This window comes from Salvelinus fontinalis, chromosome 3 (assembly GCF_029448725.1).
Source record: "Salvelinus fontinalis isolate EN_2023a chromosome 3, ASM2944872v1, whole genome shotgun sequence".
Lineage (NCBI taxonomy): Eukaryota > Metazoa > Chordata > Actinopteri > Salmoniformes > Salmonidae > Salvelinus > Salvelinus fontinalis.
Window position 1 is genome coordinate 17,888,326 of NC_074667.1, and position 20,336 is coordinate 17,908,661.

Consider the following 20,336-nt stretch of genomic DNA (forward strand, 5'->3'; position numbering starts at 1 on the left):
TGTGAATCCAACCAAGGTGTCAGATTTAAAAAATGCTTTACGGCGAAAGCATACCTTACGATTATTTGAGAACATAGCCCAGCAGACAAATCATTACAAACAGTAACCAGCCAAGTAGAAGTTACACAAGTTACACAAGTCAGAAATAGATTAAATTAATCCCTTACCTTTGATGATCTTCATATGGTTGCACTCAGCAGACATTAATTTACTCAATAAATGTTCCTTTTGTTCGATAAAGTCTCTTTATATCCAAAAACCTCTGGTTTGTTCACGCGTTTTCTTCAGTAATCCACAGGCTTAAACGCAGTCAAAACAGGCAGACAAAAAATCCAAATTGTATCCGTAAAGTTCATAGAAACATGTCAAACAATGTTCATATTCAATCCTCAGGTTGTTTTTAGCCTAAATAATCGATAATATTTCAACCGGACAATGACGTCGTCAATATAAAAGGTAAACAAGAAAGGCACTGTGACACTTTAGGGTCCACTCATTCAGACTGCTCTTACTTCCTCATTTTTCAGAATACAAGCCTGAAACAATTTCTAAAGACTGTTGACATCTAGTGAAAGGCATAGGAACTGCAATTTGAGTCCTAAGTCAATGGATACTGTAATGGCATTGAATAGAAAACTACAAAAAAAAAAAAAAAACTACTTCCTGAATGTGTTTTTCTCATGTTTTCGCCTGCCAAATCAGTTCTGTTATACTCACAGACACTATTTTAACAGTTTTGGAAACTTTAGAGTGTTTTCTATCCAAATCTACCAGTTATATGCATATCATATCTTCTGGGCCCAAGTAGCAGGCAGTTTAATTTGGGCATGCTTTTCATCCAAAAGCTGCCCCCTACCCTAGAGAAGTTATCCTACCTCATTTGCACACACTGTATATATATACACATTTTTCTATTGTATTATTGACTGTATGTTTGTTTATTCCATGTGTAACTCTGTTGTTGTTTGTGTCGCACTGCTTTGCGTTATCTTGGCCAGGTCGCAGTTGTAAATGAGAACTTGTTCTCAACTGGCCTACCTGGTTAAATAAAGGTGAAATAAAAAAAATTAAAACGAGCCTGCAATGGAAACTAAATGACTGTAGCGACTGTTGGCATCAAAATCCGGGGTGTGAACTACGTTTCTATTCAATTGTTGATTGACATGGTAATGGCCCAATAGTATTGGCTTAAAGTTGACCTCTCACGCTGTACGTTAAATTGTGACGTGTCATGACGTAACATACAGCACGCATAATGCAACTCATTCTGTGTCGTACATCCTCTCTCCACCAGGGGTAGCGCTTCTCTCGCAGATTAGAAACAAGAAAAGGGACAGGGTAAGGGGGATACATACAGTGGTTCCTCCTTTAAAAGTTGTGTGCCTACACTGCGGGACTTAGAGGTACCCAGCATCATGGCTTCATTGCTCCAGATCACCACAAGGTGGAATTATAGCACTCATTACGCATTTGGGTCCCAAGGTTTTTAATATGACCAATCATATCGAGTGGTTCCAATGACGAATTTTGACGGGAGCCACTCTTGCCTTGTGGCGTTCTTCAACAAAGATGGCTGACAAGACATTACAGTGGAACCAGATGTAAGTTACGTCATAACGAGTCCAGCAAAAAAAGTACAATTGAGAGGAATATGTTAGTTAAATGTAGAGACAAATGTTTACTCATTTTTTGTCATAGTTAACTTGATTAAATTAGCCAGTTAGCTAATTGTTAGGAGGAAGAATTTGTAATGAGTGTTTAATGTTTTAGGGACTCTTGGGGAAAACCAGCAAACCAGTCATCTTGTGAAACAGTGGATGTAAAGAATCTAGCTAGCTAAAGCATTTACTGCAAATTGAATGTACAATTGTGTAAGCTTGTCTTGCAATGCAGCTAAAGTAACATAGCTAGCTAACTATTTACTTGCTTATTGTATAGTGGAGGATAAAAATAACTGTATGCCTATGGATGTGTAGCTAGCTACAATATGTAGCCTATCTGTGTATGGACCCTAAATTGTTTGATATGAATATTAGTTCAGAACCTATGAACCTCAGCTATTATAGTTGTTGTATCAACTTCAAGTCAGAATGGCATTAATGAAGCCTATGGATAGAGTAGAATATAATAACTTTATTGTGCCAAGGATACAAGTCCTATATACACATACACATGTGCTGTAGTTATTACCACGCATGAGACTCCCACATTGTCACTGGTACATTGAATATATTCACTGATCATGTATTCTTCCTTGGCAAATAAAGGTGCGATTCAGGTATGAATCTGAGACATTCCTTTTCAGTCATATCAAACTCCATTATTTGAATGATGCCGTGTTTGCATGCATGCATTGCAATTATACACTTCAACAGTGTTTCCCACTCCTACTCCTGGGACATCAATGATTACACATTGTAACTATGCAATAGACTAGAAACATGATTGATTTGTAATTCATATATTACAAATCAATCATGGAAAAAAACTATGCATATCTAACTCCCTTCATCTGAGGACACAGGATAGTATTTCAATGAGATACTTCATTTCAACCAGTGGAGAATGTGAAATGCTTTATTGAAAGAAGTTCATTATCCAGGTGTAATAAATACATAAATGCATTATTAATTATGATCATTGTAATATTATAAATACAAGTTCAATCTGTACTTCAATGCACATATGGTGTGCATTATAAAACGAGTAAGAAAGACGAGGTGGAGAGAGGTGTAGAAGACAGAAAGGGAAAGAGGTAAGAACAGAGGCAGACAGCATATGATTAATGAATTACAGTGCTCCCTTAATATTCTCTCAGTTCATCACAATTGCGGTGTCTCCTAACCAGCCTTGGGCCCCCAGTTGGCCCGAAGGTTATCTTATGAGCAGGTGAGGTGACGATGATGGGACTGAATACCTCTCTCACATCGAAACATACCTGCAGACAAGAGAGCATGATTAAGCCTTGTTTTTTTTTATTCTAACACGGTCAGTCATCTTAAAATCAGGATATGAAATGCAAAACTGAAAATGGATCATTAACTCTGGGACTACTACATCTCTGTCTGTATTTTAATCTAAAGTATCTTTAATAATACTTCCTGTTGACCCGACCAAGTGACCTCTCACCTATGATCATGCTGTGCCCTCTGTGTCAGCCAGTTCAGATGCGGGAGGGGTTCACCAAAACGCTGATATAACCTAGAGGATTTAGGGAGAAGGGGGAGAGGGATGAAGTGAAGAAGAGACAGTTATTGTGTGCGTGTGGTCTCACCTGGTGTCCACACTAAGTGGCTACAGAGTACTTTATGCTGAAAAACAGACACACAAGGACAAACTATAGAAGATAATGTCAATTGAAGATACTGTATGTGACGCAGACACCTATCGGAGTGTACCTGAAACATTTAAATATAGAAGGCTATGTTGCTCACCACTTGGTTATTGCAAGGCTAACCTCCAGGGAAATCATGACTTGGCAGCAACAGATAGTCCAGTGAAAATGGCTGTGTTTATGTGGTGTAAATCTGAAAATTCGCAGCTTACATTTTAAAGGTTTTTTAATTAATGCATGTGAGACAGGTTCCATGTACAACAAGACAGGCAGAGATGGAGAAAAATAACACAGAACAGTTTAATTACCTCTGGTTATGGACACTTTTGCCAGCAATAAAGCTTCCACGGCCTGTTCCTCGGACAGTGAACATCTGGCAATATCTACATTTTCGACCCCTTGGTCAGCTCGCTCTCTGAAATTAAAGCAAACAGCTTATTTTTTTATAGACATGAAAACAATAACTGAGATATGACCGTTCAACCTAAAGCAGCAGATGTCATTTTTAGGATACGTCAATACAGCCCGGTGCTGCTTACCTGAGATGCCATCTTCGTAGGTGTCCGCTTTGACTTCCTTTGTCGAAAAAAGTTGCCCTTGACAAAAAGAGACAAATGTACCTCCATAGAATACAACAACATGCCTGTAAATAACCACACCTTCATACAAAACGTGCTACTGTATGCAGAATTCTTGACGCACAACCGAAGATGCTGCCATATCCTGCCAGCACGCCCACTAGCGAGCCATTCAGGAGCAGAATGATGACGCGTGGAGGAGGGAAAGGAATGAGATGGGAACAGCAATTTGTTGCAAGTTGGTGAGGAGGGCTAATAGCTGAACAATAGACGATTCAACCTTGATTAGTCTATTAGCCGAGCTCGGTGTGAAAACCCCTCCCATCACAGACCAGATTTGCCCTAACGACCAAGGGGTAGCTTGCTACTCAGTGTAATAAAGGACTTTTCAAATAAGTTACCTTACACGTTATGTTGGCTGACAATTTGTTAGCAACTCTGTCCTTATGAACCACATAGCATTACATTACAGCAGTATGTACCGGTATGTTAGCTAGCTACCTAACGTTAGTAGTTATACATCAAACTTGCCAGTATATTAACTATAGGCTAACTAACTACCCAACGTTTAATGACTTGATTATTCTTGTCATTCTTAGCTTTGCTAAACGGTATAGTCATTGTGCTTTATTAATGGACATTCAGGTGCTTTCGTAAATTCGCTCTGGCTATAGGCTCGACAATAGAATGAGTCAAAATTCATCCAAGGCTGAAAAACGTTGGCTAAACTGGAACACTAGTGCGAGCCCATAGCAAATTGATGGAATCGAACGTTTGCAGAGCCTGTTTTGACTACAGTAATGCTGAGAATTCCATAAAAACTATATCCCTTTTTTTTTTATTTTACCACTACAATCCGTTTGGACGAAACTGGAAAAATCAACTTGTGTAGAAAGTAAACATCCGCACCTCGATGGTGTCAACTGTGCTTATGTCTGCGTAATGAAAAAGTAGGCAAAAAAAATAATAATTCTGACCATTTCTGGTCTAGTGATCGATGACAAAATTAGCTCGCTGCCCCAGACTTACGAAGAGGAGAATCTCCTGATTTGCTTCCGTCCCTCTCCTCGCCCCTACCTGGGCTCGAACCAGGGACCCTCTGCACACAGACAACAGCCACCCTCGAAGCATCTTTACCCATCGCTGCACAAAGATCGATGACCCTTGCAGAGCAAGGCGAACAACTACTTCCAGGTCTCAGAGCGATTGACGTCACCGATTGAAACGCTATTAGCGCACACCCCGCTAACTAGCTAACCATTTCACACCAGACTTGAAACAAAAGAAAAAAAATCTAAATATTACACATTGCGAGATATTGGCGAAAGACAGACATGCCTATATTTTCCCCATAAGACAAAAATGGGAAGCCTGCAGAGTTCCAACATTATTTTTGTTGTTTACATTTTAACTATTTAACAAAGTTAGCAGGTGTCATTGCCAACAATAGCGAAGCAAGCAGTGTGACGTTGAACAATAAGCTGGGAATAGAACGTTCGGAAAGCGAGTTGATGCCACGGTGCTCAATAGAACTCATAGGAGCTGGCAGGGTGAAAAATGCACTAAAATAAGGCTTGTTTGTTCGTGATTACTTCAAAACGACAGCAAGCAGCTGGGAACTATGGTCATATTATGAAACTGGGCTCCACGGCGGATGCAATGAACTAGTTTTTAAATCAGAAAAGAATGTTGTGAAAAATTGTGTATGTTCAGCCTACTACTTACACGGATTTCAGAGGACTCTCGTCAGTCTACCAGAGCACAGAATAATTGCTTTACGAGTGCTAAACACCTGTTGAATATGGCCGGTATCAGTAAACGTCGGGAAAAAAGCGCGATTAAATTATTTCCAGCAGCACATTTACAGTCACCAACGCGTTGGTTAACACGAAAACTGCCTTACCAGCTCTGCTAGGGTGAGTAAAATGGTCAGAGAGGTCTCATTTGTCTGGAAGTAGCTAGCCAACATTAACTTGGGTGCTTGACTGTGGTTAAGGCCAGAACGCTCAAAACAACCCTACTCCTCTGCCCCAAATGTTTTCTGGCTGGCTCTCGCATTGCTTCATTGTTGTTTTCCTTCCAAATAATAACTTTAGACATGTGTTCAAAGTAAGTGCCTTATTTTCTGTATATCGTATTGTCATTTCTACTATATTGTATGGATCATAATGCATTTACTGTTTTATTCACATTTTCAAGTACTGATGACAAGTCATGCATTCTGATTCTTGCATAGATTGTAATGGACACCCATGTATGATGTGTGTAAAATACTTTTAAGGTTGTATCGATTATGATGAGCTAATGCTAAGCTATTCGCCAACTATGTGTGGCGGCATGTCTTGACATTATGCAATGCATTCTGGGTGTCACGTATATGTCTGTCAGACCTAAGATGTAATTACAAAATGAGGTGAGGGATGGTTCACTTATCTTTCGAGTAAACTTCCAGAAGCGAATGAAGGTAAGTGAATGATGGTAGACAACACACTCTTCAACGTGCACACTGCAAACAGACCAAACTCATCGTCTCCTCTTATCGTTCGTTGACCCCCCCACAAAAAAACAAACATGGCGGCGTGCACAAACTACCCATCGTTGGATTACTTTAGATTTTTAGAAAGCGTTTTACAAAACAGACAGATAATGACAGCAAACACATTGACAATACCCCCTACCTCTCAACAGGAGACAGAAAAACAAAAACAGAATGGAAAAAACCCTACACAACATTGCTCTTAAGGGATTGGCACCTTCCTTCATTGATATTTGACATACTGTACAGTAAAAGGATTATGCTTGGCATTAAACATAATTACCATACCAAGGTCTTTCTCCCAGGTCTCCTTCAAATGTTTTGTGGATACAGAATAATATGCTATAAAGTGATCTACAAATATGGAGATCAAACTCTTCGATTCATGAAAATATACACTTCTCAGGCAGGTGTAATCGCCTCAATTTGGTATATTTAAGAGAACATAATCTTTTATTTGAAGATATCGGAAGAAGCTAGATGCGGGGAGAACGTACACTTCTCACTACTGTGTGAATGTGGCAAAAGTATTATTAACGTAAAGATCTGCAATTGTAGTAATAGCCTTTCAATCTAATCCAGATTAGAAAAGTATTGTCAGTTAGTGAGGGGGGGACATGGTTATGGCAAATAGAAGTATAGGCAGAGGTCTCCGGGAGGTGCTGGAAGAGAGGTGTTGTGTATATCTTGTTCAATAGCGAGCAATAAAGGGGTGGAGCGATCTACCATGCCAGGGTATGCATCCTGCCAATAAACCAGTGCTCCAGTATTTGCTGCCCAATAATAATGCTGAAAATTTGGCAAGCTCGGACATCGTAATTCTTTGGAATTGCAATATTTTCTGCGATACGGTGTCGTTTGTATCGCCACACGAAAGGCAAGATGATAGAATCCAAAGACTTAAAAAAAACTTTAGATAAAAATATAGGCAGATAAAAGGAATCTGGGGAGTATAACCATTTTAATAGTGTTGTAAATAGTCATTTCTATTAGCTAATTCATGTTATTGTCACACCCGTCCTTGTGCTTGTCTCCACCCCCTCCAGGTGTCACTCATCTTCCCCATTATCCCCTGGGTATTCTGCCTGTCTGTCTTGTATGTTCCAAGTCTACCAGCGCATTTTTTCCTGTGCGCCTGCCTTTCATATTCTCTTTTGCTTGTCCTCCCGGTTTTGACCCTTGCCTGTTCTGGACTCTGGTCAGGCATGGGGGTACATTCTGCCTGCCCTGACTTCAAACCTGCCACACTGTACCTCCTGGACTCTGAACTGGTTTTGACCTTTTGCCTGTCATGACCAGTCTCTTGCCTACCCCTTTTGGATCATTAATAAATATCAAAAGACTCAACCATCTGCCTCCCGTGTCTGCATCTGTCTCGCCTTGTGCCCTTATAATTATGGTTTCTGTTAGCTGAAAGTTAATGGCAAGAAAAAGCATGGGACCCCTTTGGAATTACCTGGATTTCTGCATAAATTGGTCATCAAATTCAATCTGATCTTCATCTAAGTCACAACAATAAACAGTGTGCTTAAACTAATAACACACAAATTATATATTTTTGTCTATATTGAAAACGTAATTTAAACATTCACAGTGTCGGTTGGGAAAAGTATGTGAACCCCTAGGCTGATGAGTTCTCAAAAAGCTAATTGGAGTCCAATCAAAGAGACTAGATTGGAGATGTTGGTTAGAGCTACCTTTCCCTAAAACATACTCACAAAATTTGAGTTTGCTATTCACTAGAAGCATTGTCTGATGTGAACCATGCCTCGAACAAAAGAGATCTCAGAAAACCAAAGATTAAGAATTGTTGACTTGCATAAAGCTGGAAATGGTTACAAAAGTAACTCTAAAAGCCTTGATGTTCATCAGTCCACAATAAGACAAATTTTCTATAAATGGAGAAAGAGCAGCACTGTTGCTACTCTCCCTAGGAGTGGCCATCCTGCAAAGATGACTACAAGAGCACAGCACAGAATGCTCAATGAGGTTGTCAGCTAAAGACTTACAGAAATCTCTGGAACATGCTAACATCTCTGTTGACGAGTCTACGATATGTAAAACACTAAACAAGAATGGTGTTCATGGGAGGACACCCCGGAAGAATCCACTTCTGTCAACAACAAAAAAACATTGCTGCACGTCTGAAGTTTGCAAAAGTGCACCTGGATATTCCACAGCGCTACTGGCAAAATATGTGGACAGATGAAACTACAGTCAAGTTGTTTGGAAGGAACACACAACACTATGTGTGGAGAAAAAAAAAGGCACAGCACACCAACATCAAAACCTCATCCCAACTGTAAAGTATGGTGGAGGGAGCATCATGATTTGGGGCGGCTTTGCTGCCTTAGGGGATGGACAGCTTGCTATCATTGATGGAAAAATGAGGCTGTCTGTCCGCCAATTGAAGCTCAGAAGTTGGGTGATGCAAAAGGACAACAAACCAAAACACAGAAATAAATCAACAGAATGTCTTCAACAGAAGAAAATACCCCTTCTGGAGTGGCCCAGTCAGAGTCCTGATCTCAACCCGATTGAGATGCTGTGGCATGAACTCGAGAGCAGTTCACACCAGACATCCCAAGAAGATTGCTGAACTGAAGCAGTTTTGTAAAGAGGAATGGTCCAAAATGCCTCCTGGCCGTTGTGCAGGTCTGATCCGCAGCTACAGAAAACGTTTGGTTGAGGTTACTACTGCCAAAGGAGGATCAACCAGTTATTCAATCCAAGGGTTCACATACTTTTCCCACCCTGCACTGTGAATGTCTACACAGTGTGTTCAATAAAAGACACGAAAACATATAATTGTTTGTGTGTTAGTTTTAAGCAGACTGTGTTTGTCTGTTGTTGTGACCTAGATGAAGATCAGATCAAATTTGATGACCAATTTATGCAGAAATCCAGGTATTTCCAAAGGGTTCACGTACTTCTTATTGCCACTGTATATCTGAGAGATTTTTGCCTCATGCAGTGTGACACATCCTTTGTATAGAGTTGATCAGGCTATTGATTGTGGCTTGCTCTCACGAAGCGTCAACCTCAGCTGTTACTTTCCCTAGCTACTCATACAGACAACCAGCTAACTAGTCACCTAGTCACCGAAATTAAGATTAGAGTAATTAGTGTTTTAGATCATGGTGTCATCACGTTTGCGAGGTACAGATATTCATAGGCCTCGGTTTCCCATTATTTGACAGCGTAGCTATTGTGTTCGGGTGGATGCATGCGCAGTGGAGCTCATATGCTATTGAGTTGCAATGATAATTGTTTCCATAGCCAGCTAAAAAGTTGCTAGCATATTCATTTGGAAACTGGCCCAGCTTTGTAACTAAATCAGCAAACATTGGCAAACTCTGTACTTAGTCTGTCAGGCAACAAAACGAGAGTTGATTGTGGGCAAAAATGTGCTTCGCTTGCAACGCTGTCACTTGTTCGTCCAACTCCCTCCTTACAAAGACAACCAGCTAACTATGCCCATCAAAATAGAATAATTATTCTCTACTTGTTTAGCTAAATTGCAGTGTCATCTTTGTAATATTTTACTTTCAACATCCTAAATAAATAAACAATAGTTGATGTGTTGAAAATGTAAACCATTGTGCCACATACTTTGACTTCTTACGATCAATGAACAGTTATCTGACAATGGGTCAGTGTCTACCTTATACAGCCTTTATGTTTATAATCTAACCCATCTATGATCATATTCACAAATGTATTTTTGTGTACTCTAGTCTGTCTGATTGTCCATCAGTCTGACATGCACACCATGAATTAAGAAACAATCTGGCCACTAAGGACATCATAAATGATTGATTGAAAGTGCTGTATAGCATCATGATAATATTGTTTACTGAGAGTAAGAGAGTACCCCCCAAAACCATTCTTCCTGAGGTCAACGCCATGGGGCGGCAGGGTAGCCTAGTGGTTAGAGCGTTGGACTAGTAACCGAAAGGTTGCAAGTTCAAATCCCCGAGCTGACATGGTACAAATCTGTCGTTCTGCCCCTGTCGTTCTGCCCCTGAACAGGCAGTTAACCCACTGTTCCTAGGCCATCATTGAAATTAAGAATTTGTTCTTAACTGACTTGCCTTGTACAATAATTTGTAAGTCGCTCTGGATAAGAGCGTCTGCTAAATGACTTAAATGTAAATGATGTCAACACAAAACATAACAGAAGATTGATAGACAAGAACAGCAAGGACAGAACTACATAAATAAAATAAAAGTGACAGCCTACATATCATAACATGCACACAAAATAGGTCAGTGAAAGCAAGGGAAGTGATGTGGCGAGTCAGGGCTCAGCAGCAAAAAGCAAGGAGGAAGAGGATTTAGAGATAATTGGAGGGATAGAGATGTGGAGGAAGATGAGAGTAGAAGGAGAGGAACATGGAGCTGTGGAGGAAGAGGAGTAAGCAGAGGAAGAAGCCAAGTGAGAGGAGGAAGGAGGGGAAGAGGGAGAGCACACCCGAGAGGGAAGTCTCCGTGCCCTGTCCCATCATTCACCCTTGTACCACACAGCCTGGGACAGTGGCAGGGGTTTTGGAGTTGTTTTTAAAAAAGTGGCAGTTTTTTTCCCCCATATCTGGTGTATCTGGTGTGTCCCATATCTGGTGTGTCCAACCTGTCCTGCACCACATCCAATTCACTGAATTGTCGTCAAAATAGGCTACTATTTGTACATGTTCTGTCAGGCCTAGTCTGTACTAAATCTTACTGAGAGAGGTTATCTACATTTTTAAATAGTCTGAATAGTTTGCATTTTACTTCTGTAACAATCACTGTCAATCAAATAGTATTTCAAAACCCGAACAAATTAGTCTGAATATGGTCCTCCGGTCACATTTTGGATTATTTTGTAAATATTTATGTAAATTTATAAGTATAATATATTATACTTCGTACATTTTGAGTGAGTCATTTAGTCAAATTTACTACAATTTAAATCCTGTAGGGATTCTTGTTGTGTTGAGTGTTATCGTTTTTTGACAGTACATAAAACATGAAAACAATAGAATTCATTCAAAGTGCTATAGCTACACATTTAAAGTGAAAGTGTAACAAACTGTATACTCGAAGGACCAACAAACTACCTATCAGACAGCCTGATTTCAGTTGCAATAAAAATTGTGCTCTTTAAAACTAAGTTAACTTGTAAATGTATTTGTTTTTTTAGCCATGTCTGTGTTTGAAATGTGAGAAAATTTGCATCATCTTCAAAATTCTCACTAATTTACAGTAGCATTCTAATGCGGTCTAAAGGGTTAAATAATTTTCAAAAATCAGCTACACTCAGCCTGGTCCAGGCCAATTGATGAAAGCCTCTGAGTAAGTAATGAGTGATCCACAGTGACAAAGAATCTAAGTGTTTACGAAGGATTCTAGAATTATTGCTAGGCAAGAGAGTTTAGAAAATGGAGTGATAATTATTTAGGTCAAAAAGGTCACCACCTGTGTGAAGGTGGAGTATATGGGTCCCCTTCCAGACCCTGGGGATATGACACAGTCCAAGCCCTGTACGCGACTTGAAAACAGTGGGGGCATTTTGTGCCATTTGAAATAATAGCACTGGACAAGCATAGCACTGCGGGCTATCGAATTGGGGTAACAGTAACAGAGCTAATCAGTGGAACTCAACTTTATGGTCATAATATTATTACTGACAATATGTCTGGGAATATGGCTATACGTAGCAGTACGGTGATAACTCAAATAGTGAGAATGGGATGAGTTACCTGAGCATGGGTTGGGCTGCTTGAGTCGATGTCTTATAATAGCCTTTTCGATGTTGGCCTGAAACTTCCCAAAAGTTGGTAAGAATTGTCAACGTACTCAAAATCCATATATCTAATATTAAGATGACTTATTATTACATACAAAGGTGGCATCTATCCCAACAATGGGATTTGCATAGGCTTTTAGGGAACTCAGATTTCTGTAAGCACAAAATGGCCACCGTGCTTCACCCATGTTGGTGTTGCATGAACATGGTGGACAAGATACCAACCAAAGACTAAATGGGCACAAGAGTTACTGGTCACTGACTAAACCAAGGTCAATGGGTTTCTCCACATCTTTGCTACCTGCTCACTTCCAGAGTGCAACGCTATGATTATTACAAGACCCCGGCACTCCACTCCTCTAACGACTTAGCTCAGTGAGCTGCTCCACATTTTTTTTATTTTTCGGCTAAATCGAATCACTTCATGCATTTTAAATGTCTCACAAAGACCACTACTAGGATTGGGCAACAGGCACAATTAAAAGCACCCAGATTTCATTGAATGTCCTTTTCTGCCATTATACCGCATTGTTGTAGAAAGGTCATGTTGTCATGTTGAAATTGGGTTATTTGAGAACACAAAGCCGCAAAAGCGACTGATAAACATTATTCGGGCTGACATTCAAACTGGGTTGCGGCTGGCCGACTAAGGCACAATTATGCAGTCGGTAAACTAATTGTTTTGTAGAGCCGAATGATGGAATAAAACAGGAGAGTGCGTCTCAGTTTGGGCGGCAAAAACGGGTTCCACATTACACTTTTTTGAATATATTCATGTTGATTAAGGTTAAGTCAAGGTTTATTTGACAGATGGACCAATTTATTAAGTCGGAGTGCGCATAAACAAACACTTGAGTTGTCAGCATTAGGCCTGGTATCACAAAGCAAGCAATTAATTCTCCAGCCCTGGCGACACTTTCCTCTGTCTGAGGGAGAACCCGATAAAAACGGCACCTCCCTAAAATACAATCATTCTCCATTCTCCACCTGCATTCACAAAACAGAAATATTGACACCGTGTTCAGGTTGATGTCATCTAAATAATGGAGTTCCTTTGCATTGCATGCATTCTTCGCCTATTCTGTCAGCAGGTGACATTTTGTTTGTAAGTCCCCAGTCTGTTCAGAGATCCACTTCAGCACGTTAGCTGGCTAGGGTCTCTATTGTGGGCCTAAAGTCTGTTTGGGAGCTATTAGCATAGCGACGACCACAATTATGCGCTCGTTAGGCGGGAAATTGGCTGTTAAGAGCAACGCGGGTGCGCAGTGAAGTTAAGGGAGGCAGGTGACAACGTGGCAATGTGAAAGGAGGCAAAGGGAAAATATTGGTTACAACAGATTCCTGAAAGTAGGCTGTATACAGTATATCAGCAACACACATTTGATGCAAATTTTTTGCCCTATACTTGATGGAAGCAGTTGTGAATTGCTCAGGAGTCTCCCAAGCAATACTGAATCCCTTGAATGACAAACGTTTAATCTATAATGTTAAATCAACTGATGACAGTCTATTCAGATATCAAAATGTTTGTTAATGTGTTATAGTAAATGACACCCGTCGCTAACAGGTGTATAAAATCGAGCACACAACCATGCAATCTCCATAGACACATATTGGCAGTAGAATGGCCTTACTGAAGAGCTCAGTGATTTTCTGCTTGGCACCATCATAGGATGCCACCTTTCCAACAAGTCAGTTCGTCACATTTCTGTCCTGTTAGCGCTGCCCCGGTCAACTGTAAGTGGAAACTTCTAGGAGCAACAACAGCTCAGCCACAAAGTGGTTGGCTACACAAGCTCACAGAACGGGACCGCCGAGTACTGATAAAAATAATCTGTCCTCGGTAGCAACACTCACTACAGAGTCCCAAACTGCCTCTGGAAGCAAAGTCAGCACAAGAACTGTTTGTTGGGAGCTTCATGTAATGGGTTTCTATGGCCGAGCAGCCGCACACAAGCCTATGATCACCATGCACAATGCCAAGCGTCGCCTGGAGTGGTGTAAAGCTCGCCGCCATTGGACTCTGGAGCAGTGGAAATGCGTTCTATGGAGATGAGTCACAAGTCACCATCTGGCAGTCCAACAGACGAATCTGGGGCTGTTTGTCATGGTTCGGGCTAGGCCCCTTAGTTCCAGTGAAGGGAAATCTTAACGCTACAGCATACAATGACATTCTAGACGATTCTGTGCTTCCAACTTCGTGGCAACAGTTTGAGGAAGGCCATTTCCTGTTTCAGCATGAAAATGCCCCCTGCACAAAGCGAGGTCCATACAGAAGTGGTTTGTCGAGATTCAAGTTCTTCCACCCCACTTGCCTGCACAGAGCCCTGATCTCAACCTCGTCGAACACCTGTGGGATGAATTTGAACTCGACTGCAAGCCAGGCCCAGTCGCACAAAACATCAGTGCCCGACCGCACTATTGCTCATGGCTGAATGGAAGCATTACTTGCAGCAATGTTCTAAAATTAAGTAAAGGCTGTTATTGCAGCAAGAGGGGGGGGGGGGTGCAACTCCATAAACTCCATATTAATGTCCATGATTTTTGGAATGAGATGTTCGACGAGCAAGACCAAAAGTACTGTAGTATATTTTGTACACATAAAATAATTTACGAGTCAACCTCTAAATATTGCTCCCAGTGTTAATCAAAGTTCAGAAAGCTTATATTCTTGATCTGAGTGAAATTGCACCTGCCTCTTTGCAAACGAGTGGAATCATGAACAGTTGTTTATTCGTTATGTTCGCCTGCGTTGCCCGGATATGCCTTTTTAGTAGCACATTCACCACTCATTCAAACGGCTAACTCTGCCCTCTCGCAGCACAGGCCATGGGCCTGAGACGTAAAACAAACTGCCCCAGCTAAGATTTGGCACAAGTACACAACTAGCAACGCTGCTGACAGTGAGTTTGCAAGATGCCGGACAAAAGGCAATTTTAAACAAACAAAAAACGACTCTCAGAGAATGAGTGCACAAATAGTAAATAATCGCTTATAGACTTCTATTGCATTAATGTTGAAGGGCTGTGTCTAGTATTACTAAGCCACCTAGAAGGAAGGACTAAGTAAGAAGTTCATGTTAAACGGCGCCTACCTCAGCAGGAGCAAAAATAGGCTACTAGCATGTGTTTTACTAAGTTCTCATAACTTTGCTTTACAGTGAGTAGGCTTCTGTTAACATATAGTGATGTGGCACTCAGGGGTGAGGCTGAGGCAGGCTGCAATTATCTTTTTTGGCAATGCATGCTTGAGGAAGCAGAGAAGACAGAGAGAGAAGAAGCAAGCAGGGAAAAGTTAGTACCGTTGTTCCCAAACTTGGGGTTGGGCCCCAGGTGGGGTGCCCTGAGAAAATAATCTTATCAAACAAGTTAGGAATTTAAAAGATCTTCCCTATAGGTCTATATTAAAATGAAATAAAAATGCAAAACAATGCAGTTCTAAAAATGCCATAGGTTTTAGTTTATATCGGTGGTCTTACCTCGATCTCCCACTGGAGTTTATAGTTTAACCATTACCCACCTTTTTTACCACTACATCACTGATATTAATACAGAATCATAAGTAATACTCAAATAATTCATGCGAATGTGATAATCTGAGCATCCTTGTGCTCCATTGATGTCTGTTTGTGCCGGAGCTTGATTAGTAATGCCTAGGAAAACAAAAAGGTGAACACTATGTAATTTCAGAAAAGAGATATCTAATGTAAAGCAGGGGTGGCATCAAGGGCCATTTGGATATTTATAAATTGGGGCCCATATTATTAAAATGTGTTATTTTCTGCTTTATTCATATTTTTATGTGACTTTAATCACTGACATTGGTATTATAGTTGATGTTTGTGTCCTTGAGTATTTAGAAAAGTGCTAGTCCTATTTAAAAAAAATATTAGTATTGTAAATAATGTTATGATTACTTGTTCAAACTCACCTCTAATGGGATGGCTGAAACTGCTCATCTTTGACGAGGCGTTTGATGTCAGCTGGCAGTGAAGATGACGCTACTCGCAACTGGTTTTCCCAGGTTTGAGTCAGTCTTCAGCGGAATCGAGACTTTGCAAGAATCAGTTTGGAAAATAACTGCTTACATCAGTAGGTTGTCCCGAACACAGATGCAAATTTAAGTGCAGGTCTCCTCAGAACAGGAAAATGCTCAGCGCTAACGTACATTTTGTAGAACTCAAAGAGAGGGAGGTTGTTGTACCTGGCTTTGAGCTCAATGACTTCGTGTTATAGGCCATCCGGCCCATCAGCTGGTTCGACGTTAAACGGGGTTGCAAATATGTTAAACTCCAGTTGTTTAACGTTACTTTTCCCATCCTTAAACCGCCAACCAAATGCCTTCGCGAGCTTTCCACACTCACCGGCATATTCCGACGTAATCTCAGGCTCTTATCCTTGCAGAGTAGGAAAATGCACTGTGTTACGCCTTTCTAGTTGGACTTGCCACAGCTTTAATTTAGCTTCAAACGTTTTCACGTTTGACAGCAGATCACTGAGAAGCTGGTTCGGCCCTTGGAGCTTGACGTTCAAGTCAGACATATACTTGGTTATGTCCACCATGAAGGCCAAATCACACATCCACTTGTCATCACTCAGTTCCACGACAGGTTCCCCCTTCATCTCCATGAATTGTTTTACTTCATCCTTCAGTCAGTAAACTGCGCGAGCACGTTTCCACGGCTCAACCGTCGCACCTCAGTGGTAAACCAGATCACAATACTCCGATTCAAGATCACTCAATAGCTCCATAAATTGGCGGTTGTTCAGCCCTTTGCTTTGATAAAATTGATGGTCAGTTGCCATTACGTTGTTCGGCTTCAGGGACTGTGCACACAGACTTTCTTGATGTATGATGCAGTTGCATACAATTAAATCACTTGGTTCAAGACAACTCATTTATTTTTTCACTAATGCGGTTAACCCCTTTTTTGAGCCAACCATGGCTGGCGCTCCATCTGTAGTAAGGCCACTTACATTTTTTCAAACCGTTGCTCAAATTTACTCATAGCCGAGACAAATGTCTCCAACAAGTTCTCACGTCCGGTTGTGCCATGCATGGCTTCCAAAAGCAATTCCTCCCTTGTGTCAAACTCGGCGGTAAACCCACGCACAAAAATGGCAAATTGGGCCGTATTTGTTATGTTAGTCGTTTCATCACATGCCAACGAGAATCTTGACATTTCTTGCGGAGTCCTTCAAAGTTTAAGTTATCTTGCGCCATGCCAGTTATCCGCTCCGTGACGATTCAAGACAAACTGACACTTTGGAACAATTTAACTTCGTCTGGTGCTAGCAACTCTTTTACAAATTATCCTTCCAAATTACGCTTCAGTTTCTTTGCGATAAGCTCGCTCACCACAAAACTTGTTTGCATAACATTTTCCCCATCCAAACGAGGTTAAGTAAAGGCGGCTTGTTGGGCACTTAAACCCCACTGAAGAGCAGTGACTTTATCCACACGAAGATGTCCTTGCAACTCATTCAGTTTTGCTGTAATGACGCTCCAAAATGTGCCTTTTCCAATACTGCAAGTGCATCCCCACAAACTAGGCATACAGGATTGCCTTTCACTTCGGAAAAATATATATACATGTATATTAAAAATAAAAAAAATGTAGAAAGACGTCAAGCTTCTTTTTAAAATTTTTATAAAATGTTTTAAGTATTTATGAATTGAATCTCGTAGGCCATATACGGGCCGGACGTCCCTCACCCGGCTGTAAAGAGTTGATGATTTTATGCAATTCGTTAAATCTGACTGAACAGTCGCTGACAATAAACTCTGACATGTAGCATCTCATATTTCCCTCCTTTCAGGGGTATAACATTACAATTGTATGGGTAATAGGCTGTGTGTTTGTAGTTCAACTGAGGTAAATTAACCTACAGCAGCCAAGGTGATAATGGCAGGGGTCATTTTTGGTGTTCTCCAAATACAATTAAACAACTTTAAAATGCTAAGTTGTTTAATTGTATAGAAATGCAGTAAATGAGCTTCTACTGGTTACGGCCCTGTTTCTAAATATGTGATTTAGCACGGTGCTACGTTGCCAGGCTGTGCCAAAATAGCATCTTTGTAACAACAAAAGTGTTGATTAATCACCTGTCAGATTGAGGCAGAATGTCATAAAGGGGTGTAGAACAAACACTCAAAGGTCTTTCATCTCTGGTGAAGAGGAGAAATCAATGTTCGGTCTGTTACACAAGAAGTTGATTGCAATGCATGTTATACAGGCCCACCTGTGGTGTGAGTCTGACTACTGTTCTGTTTTTGTTTTGTGCCCTAATATCTGATGCAATCCTCCCACATGAAAAATACTATAGTATACAATAGTTTGGCATGTAGTGTTTTGCAGACTTTACTGTAGTATTTTTGTGGACTAAAGTCTGCAAAAAAAAAAAAAAAAGTGATTACTGTAATATTTACGATTTACTATAGTGTATATACACTATAGTAATTACTGTAGTGGTTACTATGGTGTTTTTGATTTATACATTTTCTACATAGAAGTGGGAGTCTTCTTCTTACGGAAGAAATACTAAGAGCCAATAGAAAAGAACAGAAGCACTGAGATATCCGCTCTATAACCTGTTGGGAACACAATATAATTGAAATCAAATGTTGTTGGTCATATTTAGCAGATGTTATTGTGGATGTAGCGAAACGCTTGTGTTCCTAGCTCCAACAGTGCAGTAATATCTAACAATTCACAACAATACACACATCTAAAAATAAATGGAATTAAGAAATATTAGGACAAGCAATGTCAGAGTGGCATTGACTAAAATACAGTAGAATAGAATACAGTATATACATATGAAATGAGTAAAGCAGTATGTAAACATTATTAAAGTGACCAGTAATTCCATGTCTATAGGGCAGAATTCCCTAAGGTGCAGGTTTGAGTAACCGGGGATAGCCGGCTAGTGATGGCTATTTAACAGTCGGATGGCCTTGAGATTGAAAAACAGGCTCGGTCTCTCAGTCTCAGCTTTGCTGCACCTGTACTGACCTCACCTTCTGGATGGTAGCAGGGTGAACAGGCCGTGGCTCGGGAGGTGGTTGTCCTTGGCCTTCCTGTGACATCAGGCGCTGTAGGTGTCCTGGAGGGCAGGCAGAGTGCCCCCGGTGATGCGTTGGGCAGACCGATTGTCAGCTGACCAAACACAGCTGTTACTTATCCACCATGTAAACGCATCCCATTTCAAACTGACAGGCTTGAGGGATTAAAAAGCAATGCCTTGAGACCGGAAAGTAGGGTTTAGAGTAGGTGAGGTGGCAGTGGAGTGCTGGGCTGCTCTCTCTCTCTTTCAATGGGTGGGGTGCTGATGACTGATTGGCAGTAGCTTTATGCTGATGATCATGGTGATGATGGTGATATGTGTCAGGGCCATGCAGTACGTGCCTCATTCTGCACCGGGTTGCAGCTCATTCATACCCTATTAGGCTCAGCCGAGGAGAGGCAACAGCCACTTTGAAGGCTGAGATTATCAGAGAGAGAGAGAGAGAGAGAGAGAGAGAGAGAGAGAGAGAGAGAGAGAGAGAGAGAGAGAGAGAGAGGTGTGGAGACTGACTGGGTGGGCTGTGAGTGTTTGCCTGCATGCGTGTATATGTGCCCACAGGAAACTATGCTACTGTTTACTATAGAATATAATTCTGTAGTAACCTATAGACTATAGTATACCTTGATCATGTGTAGTGCTTACAATATAATGATGGTGTATACTGTAGTAAATACTACAGACTACAAAAACACTACAGTAAATACTAAAGTAATGTTCGCAAAAAACACTACAGTATTTAATTTGCATATACCCATTCCCTTCCCCCATATCCCAAAACCTACATGCCAAGTATAAATCATATGTTGTTTTTCCTACAGGTTATTAAAAAAAATTTAAAACATTTTTTTTTTAAAAGAGCAGAAACTCTGAACTGTCCATTCAGACCTCAGTCCCACCCATCTACAGGTTATGGAAAATTTGCTGTTTGAGTATTTTGTCCAGTAGGTTTCCTCAAGGACAAAGCCTCCACTGCTATGTCAAAGATAACAAAACTACTATAGTAAATACTACAGTAATGGCCAGCAAAAAAAAA

General features: G+C 40.7%; 1 protein-coding gene and 1 long non-coding RNA gene across 23 annotated transcripts in view; both read right to left on the bottom strand.

The window, feature by feature from the left end:
• Nucleotides 1-20,336, bottom strand: part of LOC129840290 (receptor-type tyrosine-protein phosphatase T-like) — a 448,617-nt gene that overhangs the window by 404,752 nt on the left and 23,529 nt on the right. The gene's annotated exons all lie outside the window — the stretch shown is intronic.
• Nucleotides 1,756-4,488, bottom strand: LOC129840400 (uncharacterized). Its single transcript, XR_008757193.1, has 4 exons — nt 3,874-4,488; nt 3,643-3,749; nt 3,130-3,201; nt 1,756-2,938 (listed from the first exon to the last, which is right to left on the bottom strand). It is a non-coding gene; the product is annotated as an uncharacterized LOC129840400 (long non-coding RNA).